The following is a 14523-nucleotide window of genomic DNA, read 5'->3' on the forward strand; positions in this document are numbered from 1 at the left end:
GGGGTTGTGTGACGCTTTGGAGTCGTTGGGGTGCACCAGAAGTATTCCTCCCAGAGTACATGGAGGAGAATCCAAACTGCTACATGGGCATAAGGGGTGCAGCATGTATTATGCAGTTCAGATGGCTAATGTGGCTCATTGACACATAAAGGAGAGGAGTCATGGCTCTGCCTACTCTCTGCCTTTTCGGAGCATCTTGGTAGCAATCCTGCAATCTTCTGGATGCAGGGGCTGTAGTTCTGGTCATCCTTGCTCCTTATGTGCCCATACAGAGGGCTAGCCAGAATGCAGGCCTTTGTTTTTGTCTCTCTCTTTCTTCTCTTCGCTTTCTCCCTTCCCCTTCCTCCTTTCTGTCTCCAGGAAATACCCAATTTTGTATGTATATCTGAATACAATCAAAGGCTGAAATCTGAATTAAGAGCCTATCCTGAGGTTCTTCTTCCTGATGCAGCTACTTGAAATATGAGGCTTATTAGCACCAGTCTTTGACTGATTGCCAGGATGCAGCTCTCCTAACCACTTCTGAACAGGTTATGGAAAGTGCTTTGACAAAACAACATCAAAACACCTAAGATAGAATTAACACAGCAAGTATTTATCTAAAATCTTGCGCTGAAACTTCATGCATGCTTAAAATATGTTCTGGTTAGTTTTTCTTATTACCCATCAGCCTCCAGACTTTTCAAAATCTGATTTAATTGCTGGGAACAAAATACAAGAGTAAATTAATGCACAGTGTTTAACATGTATACCTAAATATATAGTTGTGAGCGTAACAGATAATAATGAATGCAGCACTCCTATAATAACGAATACAGTAACTTTATCAGCATTTCTGAGAACGTATAACAATTGTTTTGATAAATGTAGTCCTTATTGTGGTAAAAATATTGTCAAAGCTGCATTCAATGCTGCAGCTCGATCGCTTTGCCCTTAAGAATCTTACACAAGCCTGTAAAACCAGGTTTGTTATTCTTGCTATGTAATATCCTAATGAAATAAATGACATAGGAATCCCATTATTTTCCATGGGATTTTGGTCTTCATTAAAAATGTATTACAAGGTTAAATACACAGTGTAAAGTTTTTTAAAATGTTATTATTTACCTTCCCAGAGAGAAACAATACTGGAGCTTGGAATACTGTTAGCCAATTAGCTTGCATATGCAAATTGTTGGCTCCTGCCTGATTATCTCTTCAGAAGGCAAAATAGTTGTTTGTGGCTTCCCCCTGTCTCCCCTAAGACTACTGGCTTCATCTAATTGTTTAGAATAGTAAATCCAAATTCTACAACCAGTTGCTCTGGTCTAACTGAGCATAGGGGTGGGATTTAGTATATTAAAACTTTTACACTTAGAATAGCAGGCCAGATTCACTGGTGTGAGTCTGAAGAAATTCCAGTGAAGTCAATGAAGGTTCTTCCACGTTTACACCAGAGTAAGTGAAAGCAGAATCTGGCTCATGAACATCAGAATGGATATTCATATTTGGGTATTTTATCAAGTGTATTGACTCACAATTAACCTCAGCTTCACCTCTGTTGTTTTTCATAAAGCACTGGCTAGTTTATCACCATCTTGTAAGAAAAACACCCAGTATCACAAGACTTGCCATATAATTGAAAAAGTTGGTAACACTTCTCAGAGAATCACAATCTGACTCCCAGTCTTTCCGCAGCTGTGCAGAGGAAGTAAACTGGACTGGGCCTACATCCACCACAATGTATGTCACTAGACAGTGAGCATAACTATGCCAAAGTTCCAGGCAGTCCCGAAACCCTCTCCTCCCCTGTGCTTGAAGAAAGTAGTGACTGTGTCTAGAGCTTGTCTCTCCCCATTCTCCAAGGCTGCTACCTGAGGTATAGGTAGCCCACATCCAAAGAAATAAGGGGTCACTTTACACACCCTTACTCCTTTGCATGGAGTCTGTAGTGACAATGTAGTCCTTCAGCTCAAGAGGTAGGAGCCGGTATTATTTGGAGCAGAAAGACTTGATTTCATAGACATAGGCATTCTAAGCCCAGAAGTGACCACAGTGCTCATGTGTTCTGACCTCCTATATAACACAAGCCATAGAACTTTGCCGAAATAATTCCTGTTTGACCTGAAGCTTATCATTTAGAAAAAACATCCAATCTTGATTTCAAAATAGCTAGTGATGGCTCATACTGTTGCACGGCATGGCTTATCAGCTCTTGTCTTACCGAGCATCCACTTGACCATTCTCATTTGGCAGTGTGAAGTTCTTCTCTCTTCCTCATTGCCCAGCATTGTGATTTATAAGCTATGGCTGGGCTAATCATGATTTTATACACGTTGTTCTTTAGTTTACGTTGCATGTTCTTATAGCCAAAAATTCCTGTTATCTATTCATGCGATTTCTAACATCTACAATCACATTCCCATCACAGCTCAATACCGAACGGAGTTATTTCAATTGTTGCACAGACTTTAACTCTATTTCTTCTAGAGTCCATGAGCAAAGAATCATAGGACTGGAAGGGATCTTGAGAGATCATCTAGTCCAGTCCCCTGCACTCATGTCAGGACTAAATATTATCTAGACCAGAGGTCAGCAACCTGCGGCTCCAAAGCCGCATGTGTCTTTTTGGCTGCCCCCTTGTGGGCAGCTATTTTATGAGGGAGTGCAAGGTGGAGGCTCTGGCCAGGAGGTGCTTACTACAGGCGGCTCCTAGCTGGTGGCACAGCAGGGGTCAGCAGGCCTGCCTGCCCAGGCCCCACACCGCTCCTGGAATCAGCTGACTGCTGGCACGTCTCTGTGCACCACTGGCAGTGGGGGAGGCAGCTCTGCATACTACCCTCACCCCCAACACCATCCTCACAGCTCCCATTGGCTGGTTTCTGGCCAGTGGGAGCTGTGGGGGTGGTGCTTGCGGGCATGGGCAGAGCACGGAGACCCGCTGCACCCCTACCCCCAAGGGGCATGCAGAGACATGCCAGCAGCCAGCTGCTTCTGGGAGCAGTGTGGGGCCAGAGGAGGCAGGCAGCCTGCTGAGCCCTGCTGCACAACTGGCCAGGAACCACCTGTGGTAAGCACCACCCGGCCAGAGCTTCCACCTCACACCCCCTCAAAAATGTCTGCCCACAAGGGGGCAGCCACAGAGATGCAAAGGAGCAGCCAAAGAGCGGTATGCCGCTCTGGAGCCTCAGGATGCCAACCCCTGGTCTAGATAATATTTAGTCCTGCCATGAGTGCAGGGAACTGGACTAGATGATCTCTCAAGGTCCCTTCCAGTCCTATGATTCTATGACTCTATGAAATAAGAATTTTTACCACGTTTCCTAATTTGATGTGTTCCAACTCCAGTCTGTACTAAAAATAAAAGCACAGTTCTGTGGGACAGATCCTCTGCTGATGTAAATCGGCAGCAATGGAACAATACCGGTTTATACCCGTTAACTATTTGACCCCGTAGTAAAGCCTGTATGGGACAAAGCAATGCAATTCTAGTGCAGTGCTTTCAAACTGAATTTTCTAAGGCAGATTTTCTACTCATTTTTGTGCTTAGCTTTTTGAAGGTGCATTTTCATCTTTTCAGGATGGCCATATGTTTGTGTGTCGTATTGCTAGAGAGATCCATATTTTTGGTGTTGCAGCGAGACTTGACGGGGATCTGAGCCCATCAGTTATTGGCAGTAGTATTACATGCTTTTTGCAGTCTGTCTAAAGAATTTCATTGGCAAAACTTCATTCCCTTAGCAATGTGCTATCAAGATGATATTCATCATCACAGTATAGAACAGTAGACTCACAGCAATCATCAAATGTGGAACTTCATACCAAGGAGGCAAGAAGTAAATTCTAAAAATGGCTCGAAAACCAGACCTCACTTTTAAGATAGATATATACTTTCTTGGCCTGCACAATCTTTGTTTTGTGTACAAATCCTGACTTGCATATGAATATAGGTATCTGAGCATGCAAATCAGAGTTTATATAAGTGCACTGGAATCTGTGTGTCCAAGATGTGAATATATGAAAAGCATGCACGCAGTGTAGCATGCACACTTGGAAATAGAGCCATACTGGTTTTAGTCTGCCCCACATACTCCTGATGGTGAACAGATCACATGTGACTGGAGGGAGTAAATTCCATAGAGGAATGGGAATTGCTTAGGGTAGTGCAAGGAGGTATAACTTAGGCCAATTTGATAACATTTAGAGATGGAATATTTAGCTTGGCTATCTTGACTTTTTTTTAGAATTCTTCTGTTCTGACATTGTCCTCCAAGGAATGCTGGAAGTCCCATTCCTTGAATCACTTAAAACACTTGTGTCACAATGGGGCTTCCATCACTTCCCTGGAGGCCTGTAGCGTAGTCCAATTGATCTTGTTTACTATTGAGAAGAAAGGAAAGAGCACTGCACTCTCTAGGGAATAAGCTCGCATTGTCAGGGGAAGGGGCTAAATAGAAACAATTGGGAAAATACCTGTAACTGAGACAGAATTCATGGCTTTTTTCCCCCTGCCTGATGCATTCTACATTAAAGCTCTGTATAACACTTATTGGGGCCCTTTGTAGCTCTCTCTCCTTGTATGGTTATTTGACTCTAGCTCATTTTTATGTTCGTATCATTGGTTTATTGGATTGGACTGCTGACTACAAGACTGTCGGCAGTAGAATATCACATCACTGAAATGAAATTTCCTAACACTAAAATCTTGCACTGCGGAATAATTTCCTAAGGGAAGTGGTGGGAACCCTACTGTTTGAGTCGTTTAAAACTGGCCTGGAGAAACTGCTAGAAAATATACCGTAGGGAACAATCCTGCAGTGGTAGGGAGATGGATTAGATGGCCTAAGAAGTCTTTTTCATGTCTATGGTCTCTGATTGCCTGCATTAATATTTTCTGCAGCTCCAGTGAAAACAAGAGAAGTTCCTTTAGTGACATTCCAGTTATAGAAACTGAGAGGATGAGCTTTTAATTTCTTAATTACTTTACCTAAGTGAAGAACAATGACCTTTCCTTTAAGGAGAAGAACAAGAGACACATTTATTAACTGAAAAGACAAGAAGATGCCAGTGTGTCAGCTTAAATCTGAGTGGAAAGATCAAACACTGAATTCTAAATCTGTGACAGGAAGTCCCTTCTGACACCTGCAAGTATAATGTATGTTTAATAAAGGAAGAACAATTTCCTTCTTGTAAAAGTGCTTGGAATTTCTAATTCATTTGGTTCAATAGTTATTAAAACTTTGGCTGTGTAGCTTGCTTCAGCATTTTTTTATAGTATCTCTTTATTTTTCAAGAGAACAATTTGGCAGTTGTTCTATTCTTGTATGTGGGCGTGGCAGAATTGAGTTTTTTTCTATAATTTTGATGGATAATATAGTTTGTTAAGCATTTTTATTTAATAGATTTAAATTTCACAGTTCCAAGAAATTATGGGGAGGGTCAGACAATAACCATTTAATGACAGATATTGAGATTCAAAGAGTTAAAGCTTTTTATAACTCTTAAAACACAAAGTGTCATCACAGGTCAATATGTACAAACTACATAGTCTTAAATCAAACTAAATTCTCAGGCAGCATTTTTTTTTACTTTGCCTAGCTGTAAATTTCTGTTATTATCACTAGAAATACTTTGTGTGTGTGTGTGTGTATGTGTGGTGAAATTGATGTTTATTGACACTCACCAACAAATATCTAATGCTTCTAAACCTACATATATGCTTTGTGTTTGACCAAGACTCATTTACAATTCTCTGGAAATGTGAAGGGCGGGGGGACTGGCAAGGGAGTAAGTTACGGTTAAACACACCTTAAGGACTATGAGCCTTATGCTGCTAGAGTGATGGAGATGGGCTTGAGCATAAATGAGAATCAGGCCCTCTGTAGTTTACAATTATCTAAATCTAAGGGTTGGATTTTGCCTCCACTGGAGTCATTAGAAAAACTACTGGTTTTAACAGGACTAGGATCAAGCCTTAAATCAGGAAATATATATAGAATATTACATTATTGTGGAAATGACAATGTTGCATCAGAGAACATAAAGATTTTCTGGATAGAAGTCAGTGTTTGGTGCTGGAAGCACAACATGCTGAAGAATCAGAGAGTGCAGTGCATAACGAGGAAGAATATTGGCAGCATGTGACCTCCAGAAGAAGAAAAAGGAGAACCTATGTACCCCCAAAGCAGATAGAGGTGCGAAACCATTTTCAGGCTCTCTGCACAGGTACTACTGTAGAGAGGCATTTGGAATAGACCTCTGAGGGAAGGGATCAGAAAGAGACCCCATCGGCCGAAAGGCATGGGATGCATTGTCCTAGGGATGGGAGTTCCATGACCACCACTCCCAAGAGGAAGAGACAAGTGATAGTGGTCAGGGACTCCCTCCTAAGGGGGACGGAGTCATCCATCTGCCATCCAGACTGGGAAACTCAAGAAGTGTGCTGCTCGCCAGGAGCTAGAATCCAAGATGTGACGGAGTATCTGCCGAGACTGATCAAGACCTCGGACCACTACCCCTTCCTATTTCTCCACGTGGTCACCCATGATACAGCCAAGAATGGTCTTGAGTGGATCACTGCAGACTATGTGGCTTTGGGAAGAAGGATAAAGGAGTTTAAAGCGCAAGTCATGTTCTCGTCCATCCTTCCTGTTGAAGGAAAAGGACCAGGAAGGGATCGTCAAATTGTGGAGGTGAATGCGTGGTTACGCAGGTGGTGTCAGAGAGAGGGCTTTGGATTCTTCAACCATGGGATGTTGTTCCAGGAAGAAGGATAGCTAGGAAGAGATGGGATCCACCTAACGAAGAGAGGGAAGAACATATCCGCAGGCGGGCTTGCTAACTTGGTGAGGAGGGCTTTAAACTAGGTTTGCCGGGGAATGGTGACCAAAGCCCAGAGGTAAGTGGGGAAGTGGGATACCGGGAGGAAATAGAATGAGGTGGGTACAAGATGGGAAGCATCCTGATTCACAGTGAGAAAGTAGGGCAATCAGCTAGTTATCTTAGGTGCATGTACACAAACGCAAGAAGCCTGGGAAACAAGCAAGAAGAATTGGAAGTCCTAGTACAATCAAGGAACTATGATGTAATTGGAATAACATAGACATGATGGGACATGCACCTGGAGGAGAGGAAGGTGATCAGGAACAATCAGCATGGATTTACCAAGGGCAAGTCGTGCCTGACCAATCTGATTGCCTTCTATGATGAGATAACTGGCTCTGTGGATATCGGGAAAGTGGTGGGTGTGATATATCTTGACTTTAGTAAAGCCTTTGATACAGTCTCCCACAGTACTCTTACCAGCAAGTTAAAGAAGTATGGATTGAATGAATGGACTATAAGGTGGATAGAAAGCTGGCTAGATTGTTGGGCTCAATGGATAGTGATCAACGGTTCAATGTCTAGTTGGCAGCCGGTATCAAGCGGAGTGCCCCAAGAGTAGGTCCTGGGGCTGGTTTTGTTCAGCATCTTTATTAATGATCTGGATGATGAGATGAATTGCACCCTCAGCAAGTTCACAGATGACACTAAGATGAGGGGTAGGGATAGGGCCCAGAGTGACCTAGACAAATTGGAGGATTGGGCCAAAAGAAATCTGATGAGGTTCAACAAGGACAAGTGGCAGACATCCTTGCACTTAGAAAGGAAGAATCCCATGCAGCGACTACAGGCTGGGGACCGACTGCTAAGAACAGTTCTGCAGAAAAGAACCTGGGATTACAGTGTATGTGTGTAATTCAGCCTCCCAGTCCCAGACCTGAACTTTAGCGTCCACCAATCTGGTCCTGCTCCAAACCTGGACTTTTGCGTCAAAAGTCTGGGGGCTTACCTGAAACTCCCCAAGCTCACTACCAGCTTGGGATATTTGGGCTGCCACCAGGTCAGGTAGGTAATTTACTTTAGGGGGCCTGACCTCCCCTTTCCTCTCTCTGGTGTCCCCAACCTCCCTGGGTGGGACCTCCAGATTCCAAATCCCTTGGATTGCTAAAGCAGGGAAAATAACCCCTCCCCCTCCTTATCAGGCTTGCTCCCGGCTAACCTGTGTGACCCAAGAAACCAGCTTTTCTGCTTCCCTCAGAGACAATGGAGATGCAAAATACCACAGCTGGGCTCTGCCACCCCCCGCTCCAGGATGAGGGAAAAACTGTAACACCAGAGAACAGAGAGAATTCTTCGTCTCTTTCCCCGTAGTCTGCTCTTTCCCTGGACCAAATAGGAAATAGCCCACAGCCTGGCTTTTCCCTTTGCCTCCTAGGAAAAGAACTTTCACAAGGTTAACAAGAAAACTTTATAGAAAAAAAGAAGAAAATATAAAACAATCATCTTGCATAAGAAACTCAATACAGGCTCTTGCTTATAAAAAATAAAGAAACAGTCTGATTTAAAAGATAGCCCAATTAACCAGCACAACAAATTAACATACAGGTAAATCACCCCAAAGAACATCATAGCTGAATACTTTGCGTTCCGGGTACTTACAGATGTTTAGAAGAAGTATTAGGAGGAATTAGAAGAAGACTTGTTTCCTCATAGCTAAGAAAACAACAAAGACCCTGTATACAAATCCCCCGCCCTGGACTTTTAAACAATCCAGTTCTCTGATTGGTCCTCTGGTCAGGTGTTTGGTTACCTTTCCAGTAAAAGAAACTTAACCCTTACCTTACCTATGGACCGACTGGCTAAGGAACCAGTTCTGCAGAAAAGAACCTGGGGATTACAGTGTATGAGAAGCTGGATATGAGTCAGCAGTGTGCTGCTTGTTGCCGAGAAGGCCAACGGCATATTGGCTGAATTAGTAGGAGCACTGGCAGCAGATCAAAGGGATCAATATTCCCCTCTATTTGGCATGGTGAGCCACACCGGAGTACTGCATCAGTTTTTGGTCCCCCACTACAGAGGGATATAGACAAATTGGAGATGAGTCCAGCAGAGAACAATGAAAAATGATTAGGAGTCTGGGGCACATAACTTATGAGGAGAGGCTGAGGGAACTGGGTTATTTAGTCTGCAGAAGAGAAGAGTGAGGGGATTTGATAGCAGCCTTCAACTACCTGAAGTGGGTTCCAAAGAGGATGAAGCTTGGTGGTCTCAGGGTGGCAGATGATAGAACAAGAAGCAATGTTCTCAAGTTACAGTGAGGAGGTCTAGGCTGAATGTTAGGAAACACTATTTCACTAAGAGAGTGATGAAGCATTGGAATGGTGTTACCTCGGAGTTGGTTGGATCTCCATCCTTAGAGGTTTTTAAGGCCCAGGTTGACAAAGCCCTGACTGGCATGATTTAGTTTGTGTTGGTCCTGCTTTGAGCAGGGGATTGGGCTGGATGGCCTCCTGAGGTCTCTTCCAACCCTAATATTCTATGATTCTATGAAATAATAACAATTTAGAGCAGAGTAGTGCCTACATGTTAGAGATAGGGATGTAGGGTCAGGACTTCTTGGTTGTATTCCCAGTTAAATACTGAACCAATTTGACCCTGGCAAGTCAAATAACCTTGGTGTGCGCCCTGTAAATAAGTTTTTCATAGAAGACAATCGTAAGGGTGGGAAGTGTTGAGACAGACTTTCGCTTCACCCAGAACTGGAGAGCAGTCAGCCTTGCAGCCACTCAGCAACAATTATTAAAGCCTCAGGCTGTAACACTGGCTGTCACCCACTTATGTGCTTTGGCCAGAGCAGGACAAGCTGTTGTAATGGCTCTGAATCAGTGAGTGTGAGTGGATACAAAGCACCAGTGCGAATGGAGAATTCTGATTAATAGCATTTTACATTCACTTGGCACAAATGGAAATGGCCACCACTCAAGGCGCAAGGCTCTGCAGAATCCCTTCTAGTGCCTCAATACCCAGTAGGGCCAATAAACTATTCCTTCAGTGCTCTTTGTTTCAAGATTTGCAGGGCAGTGTGATAAAGACAGAGCACCAATATGCATTTTCTGTTAGCTTTGAGAGTTTTCTAGTCACAGAGAGTAGCAGCTGACCAAGCGCTACCTTAACAGAAGGTCAGTGACTCAGAAGGAAGAGCCAAACATGAGCTCTTCAGATTGTTGTGGTGTTTCCCATAAACAAAGAGCAAAATGTGTTTTCAGTGTCAATGACTGACTTTTAGTTCAAGTTTTGGACAAGAACCAAGAAAGATACCTCATTGTGAGTCAGGGAATCCCATTGTTAAATTTGATGTAAGCAAATGGAGAAGCACACCCAAAGACTCCAGGAAAGAGACACCAAACTGTTCTGTAACATTCTGCATCTGAACTTAAACAGAAAACAGCAGCTGGGTTGTGGCTGCCTTGCAGCCGGTTGGGAGACCCCTCTACTTTTAAAGGAGCACTGCACAGAAGACAAAATGAAAGTTGGCATGGGGGTAAGCACTGGCGGCAAAGGTAGCTTTTCACATTCCATATTCTGGCTTGTTGTAAAGTTATGGCAGGACTTTCCCCAATGCTGATGAAAGGAGGACATTTTGTTTATCCAGTAACATGCTGAGACTACTGCATGCAGCTGGAATCCAATTGTTATGCTTGTTGCTGAAAGCAGCTAAAAGAAGGCCTTTCTGAAACCTTTGCATGGGATCAGCAACCTTTAGCACATGGCCCATCAGGGTAATCCACTCATGGGCCTCCAGACATTTTGTTTACATTGACTGTCCTCAGGCACAGCCCCTGCAGCTCCCAGTGGCCACAGTTCGCCATTCTCAGCTAATGGAACTGTGGGAAGTGGGGGCCAGCACATCCCTGCAGCCAGTGCTGCTTCCTGCAGCTCCCATTGGCTGGGAATAGTGAACCACGGCCACTAGGAGCTGCAGGGGCGGCCGTGCCTGTGGATGGTCAATGTAAACAAAACATCTGGTGGCCCACCACTGGATTACTCTGTTGGGCTGCTTGCCAAAGTTTGCCGACCCCTGCCTTAGCACAACTAACAGATCAGGAGAGGCGGGTGGAAGTGAATGACCACAAGCAGTAAACGTGACCCTGTGCCCTCCTGACATGAGTTGTTTTTCAGAAGCATGCAGTTTTGCAAGATGGAAAGTCTGGCAGTCGTTAACTATTGCTATGTGAAATACATCTGGTTAACTGATGGAAAACTCCACACTTAATTTAGTTTCTGCTCAGCAGTTTTTGTTTTTGTTTTCAATGAACAAGCTATGTAATAACAAATTGGGTATAAAAAGAGGAAGAAATCTGAGCTCGGTGGACACTTGAACACTTGGACACACCTTAAATTCCCCTGTGGATGGAAGGCTGGTCACTGGACGTCTCTCATTCCTGATTCAGACACTACTTGCTGGTAGCTGCCCTTTTTATGCTGTACTTTGACTCTCCTCCAATTCTTAGAAGCAATGACCTCATTCACACATGCGCAGTATTAGCCATTCCTTCAGAACTGTGACTGACAGCTCTGACTTTCAGAAGAAGTTATGACTGGTATGAATGGGCTGTGACTAGTCAGGTAGCTGACCACTCTCTCACTCCTTACTGAACATGCGCAGTAGCCACTAATCTTGCACATGCTCACTATTGTTGTTTACCTCAGAGCTGCGATCCTGCTTACACACACACACACACACACACACACACCCCTGGCTGTTTTCGAGGGCACCATATTGGAAATTCAGGGCTTTCTACCAATTGACTGAGCTTTTTACCTTATCTCTAGGGCCCTATTGAATTCACAGTCCATTCTGGGGAATTTCACAGTCACATGATTTTAAAAATCATAAATTTCATGATTTCAGTTATTTAAGTGTGAAATTGGATGGTGTGGTAATTGTAGGGGTTCTGACTCACAATGGAAATGGGAGGGGGGGCGGGATTTTTCAAGGTTATTGTAGGGGGAGTTGAGGTAGTGCCACCTTTACTTCTGTCTGCTGCTGGCAGCAGTGTTGTCTTCAGAGCTGTGCAGCTGGAAAGTGGCGGCTGCAGGCGGGGAGCCCAGCTCTAAAGGCAGAGCTGCCACCACCAGCAGCAGTGAAGAAGTAAGGATGGCCTGGTATGGTATTGCCACCCTTACATTTGCTCTGCTGCCTTCAGAGCTAGGCTCTCGGTCAGCAGTCGCCACTCTCTGGCCACTCAGATCTGAAGACAGCAGCACAGAAGTAAGGGTGGCATGGTATGGTATGGTATTTCCACCCTTACTTCTGCACTGTTGCAGGCACGGCACTATCTTCAGAGTTGAGTGCTTGGCCAGCAGCCGCCACTCTCTGGCCACTGAACTCTGAAGGCAATGTGCAAGTTAGGGTGGCAATACCTTGACCCTCCCCTACAATAACCTTGTGACCCTCCAATGACCCCCTTTTAAGTCGGGACTCCCAGTTTGAGAAACGCTCATCTCCCCCTATGAAATCTGTATAGTGTAGGGTAAAAGTACACAAAAGACCAGATTTCCCAAAGGGAGGCCAGATTTCATGGTCCATGGTGCATTTTTCAAATCCATGAATTTGGCTGGGTCCTACTTATCTCAGCACTGAGCATGCTAAAAATCAGGAGCTTAAAGTGGAGCAGTTACTGTTTGTTCAGAATAGAGATCAGGCACACAAAATGGAGGCTGGAGAATTTCTCCAGTAATGCTCCCTCCTCAACCAAACCATGAGCTGGGATTCCTTTGTGACTGAGGCTGCATCTGAGGCAGTTGGAGCTGTTTTTCTGCTCACAAACCTGCTCCTTTCTTTGAAAGCAGCAGGACACATCATATACATTTAGTGTTCTACCTAGTCCCAAAGCTCACAAAATAGGAGATTAGCATGCATGTATGGATCAAAGCCGCCTAATCTAATTTAGAGCCTAAAAGCTTTATGTTCTCCTCCCAGGGCCAATGGAACTGTAGAAACTGAGGCTATGTCTATACTACTGCTGTAAATCGACCTAAATTACGCAACTCCAGCTACATGAATAACGTAGCTGAAATCTATGTAGGTTACGTTGACTTATTGTGGTGTGTACACCATGCTGGGTTGACAGGAGATACTCTCACTTTAACTTACTTTACCCCTCTCTTTCCTGGTGGAGTACCGAGGTCGACCAGAGAGTGCTCTGCCATCAATTAATGGGTCTTCACTAGTCCAACTAAATTAACCGCCGGTGCATTGACTGCTGGAGCATCGATCCCGCAGTGGTCTAGACATAGCCTGAGTGTAAAATAGTGAACTACTGTTAGAATGTATCCATGGTACCTAAGTAAGGTTGCCAACCCTCCAGGAGTGGCCTGGAGTCTCCAGGAATTAAAGTTTAATTTTTAATTAATGATTCTGTCATATGATTGAATTGGTAACCCTATATCAAAGGCCCTTATTGAGTGGCACTCTAGCTTTGTGGGTAGACTGCCTAGAGTAGGCTGCTAGGAGTCTGGGTTCTATTCTCAGCTTTCATACTAACTTGCTGTGTGACTCTTTTGTCTATTAGATTACAAGGTTTTGGGGGCAAGGAAGTCTCTTGCTATGTGTATGTACAGTGCCTAGGACAAAGGGGTCCCTGTCTCAATATACTTAGCTTAATAAATTGAAGCTTAAGCAATGACTTGATTACAGACTATAAATGTCTACATGGGGAACAAATAATGGGCTCTTCAGTCTAGCAGACAAAGGTATAAGACAAACCAATAACTGGAAGTTGAAGCTAGACAAATTCAGATGGAAATAAGGCATCATTTGTAATAGTGAGAGTAATTAACCATTGTTCCAACGTACCGGGGCAGTGAGGTATTCTTCATCGCTGATGATTTTTAAATCAAGTTTGGATGTTTTTCTAAGTGATCTGGTCTAGGAATTATTTTGGGGAAGTTCTATGGCCTGCGCTATACAGGAGGACAGAATAGATTAATAGAATAGATTAGAATAGAATAGGATAAAATGGTCCCTTCTGGCTTTGGATCTGACTGATTTAGGATCTCTAGGCAATACTGCAATACAAACAATATACTTTAAAAGAGCAATTGTGTGGGTGGAAAGGTAATCATGGTCTTCAATGTGCTTAGAAAAGCTTTGTCCTCACTAAGCTGGTAATATTTTTATTATTATATTATCACAAAGCATCTCAGAACATCTTTGACAGGAAGTGTGCTCAACAAGCACATTATTGTTAGGGCTAGGAGTCTCTCTTGCACGCTATGTAAACCAATACAAATAAAATATTTCATTCTGTTTAATATGTATATTGCTTTTATTTCGAAGCAGCTTGAAATTGAATGCCCCTACAACGTTGTAAAAAGCAGCTAATAGGAAGCCCCACAATTTACTTCCTTTTATTTTCATTCTTGTTTTATGCTTTGCTGGACAGTGTCTTATTTATGAGCCATTCATGAACCTGTCATCAGAGGTACATTAAATGATTAACTAACTGCCCAAGACCTATTCAGAAAATCTTGTGAATCAAGAGATTGGTTACATATGATCAAAAATTTACTTTGATGCTTCAGGAATTAAAGGGCCTCTGGTTTCAATAAACAAATTAAGAAACACATAAAAATTACAACCCTGCAGAGACTTATCTGAGTGCCACTGTAATTTAGGAGTATATTTTCTGAAATAAAGGATGGGTGATCCCTGACATT

Source organism: Chelonoidis abingdonii, chromosome 2 (genome assembly GCF_003597395.2).
Source record: "Chelonoidis abingdonii isolate Lonesome George chromosome 2, CheloAbing_2.0, whole genome shotgun sequence".
Taxonomy (NCBI): domain Eukaryota; kingdom Metazoa; phylum Chordata; order Testudines; family Testudinidae; genus Chelonoidis; species Chelonoidis abingdonii.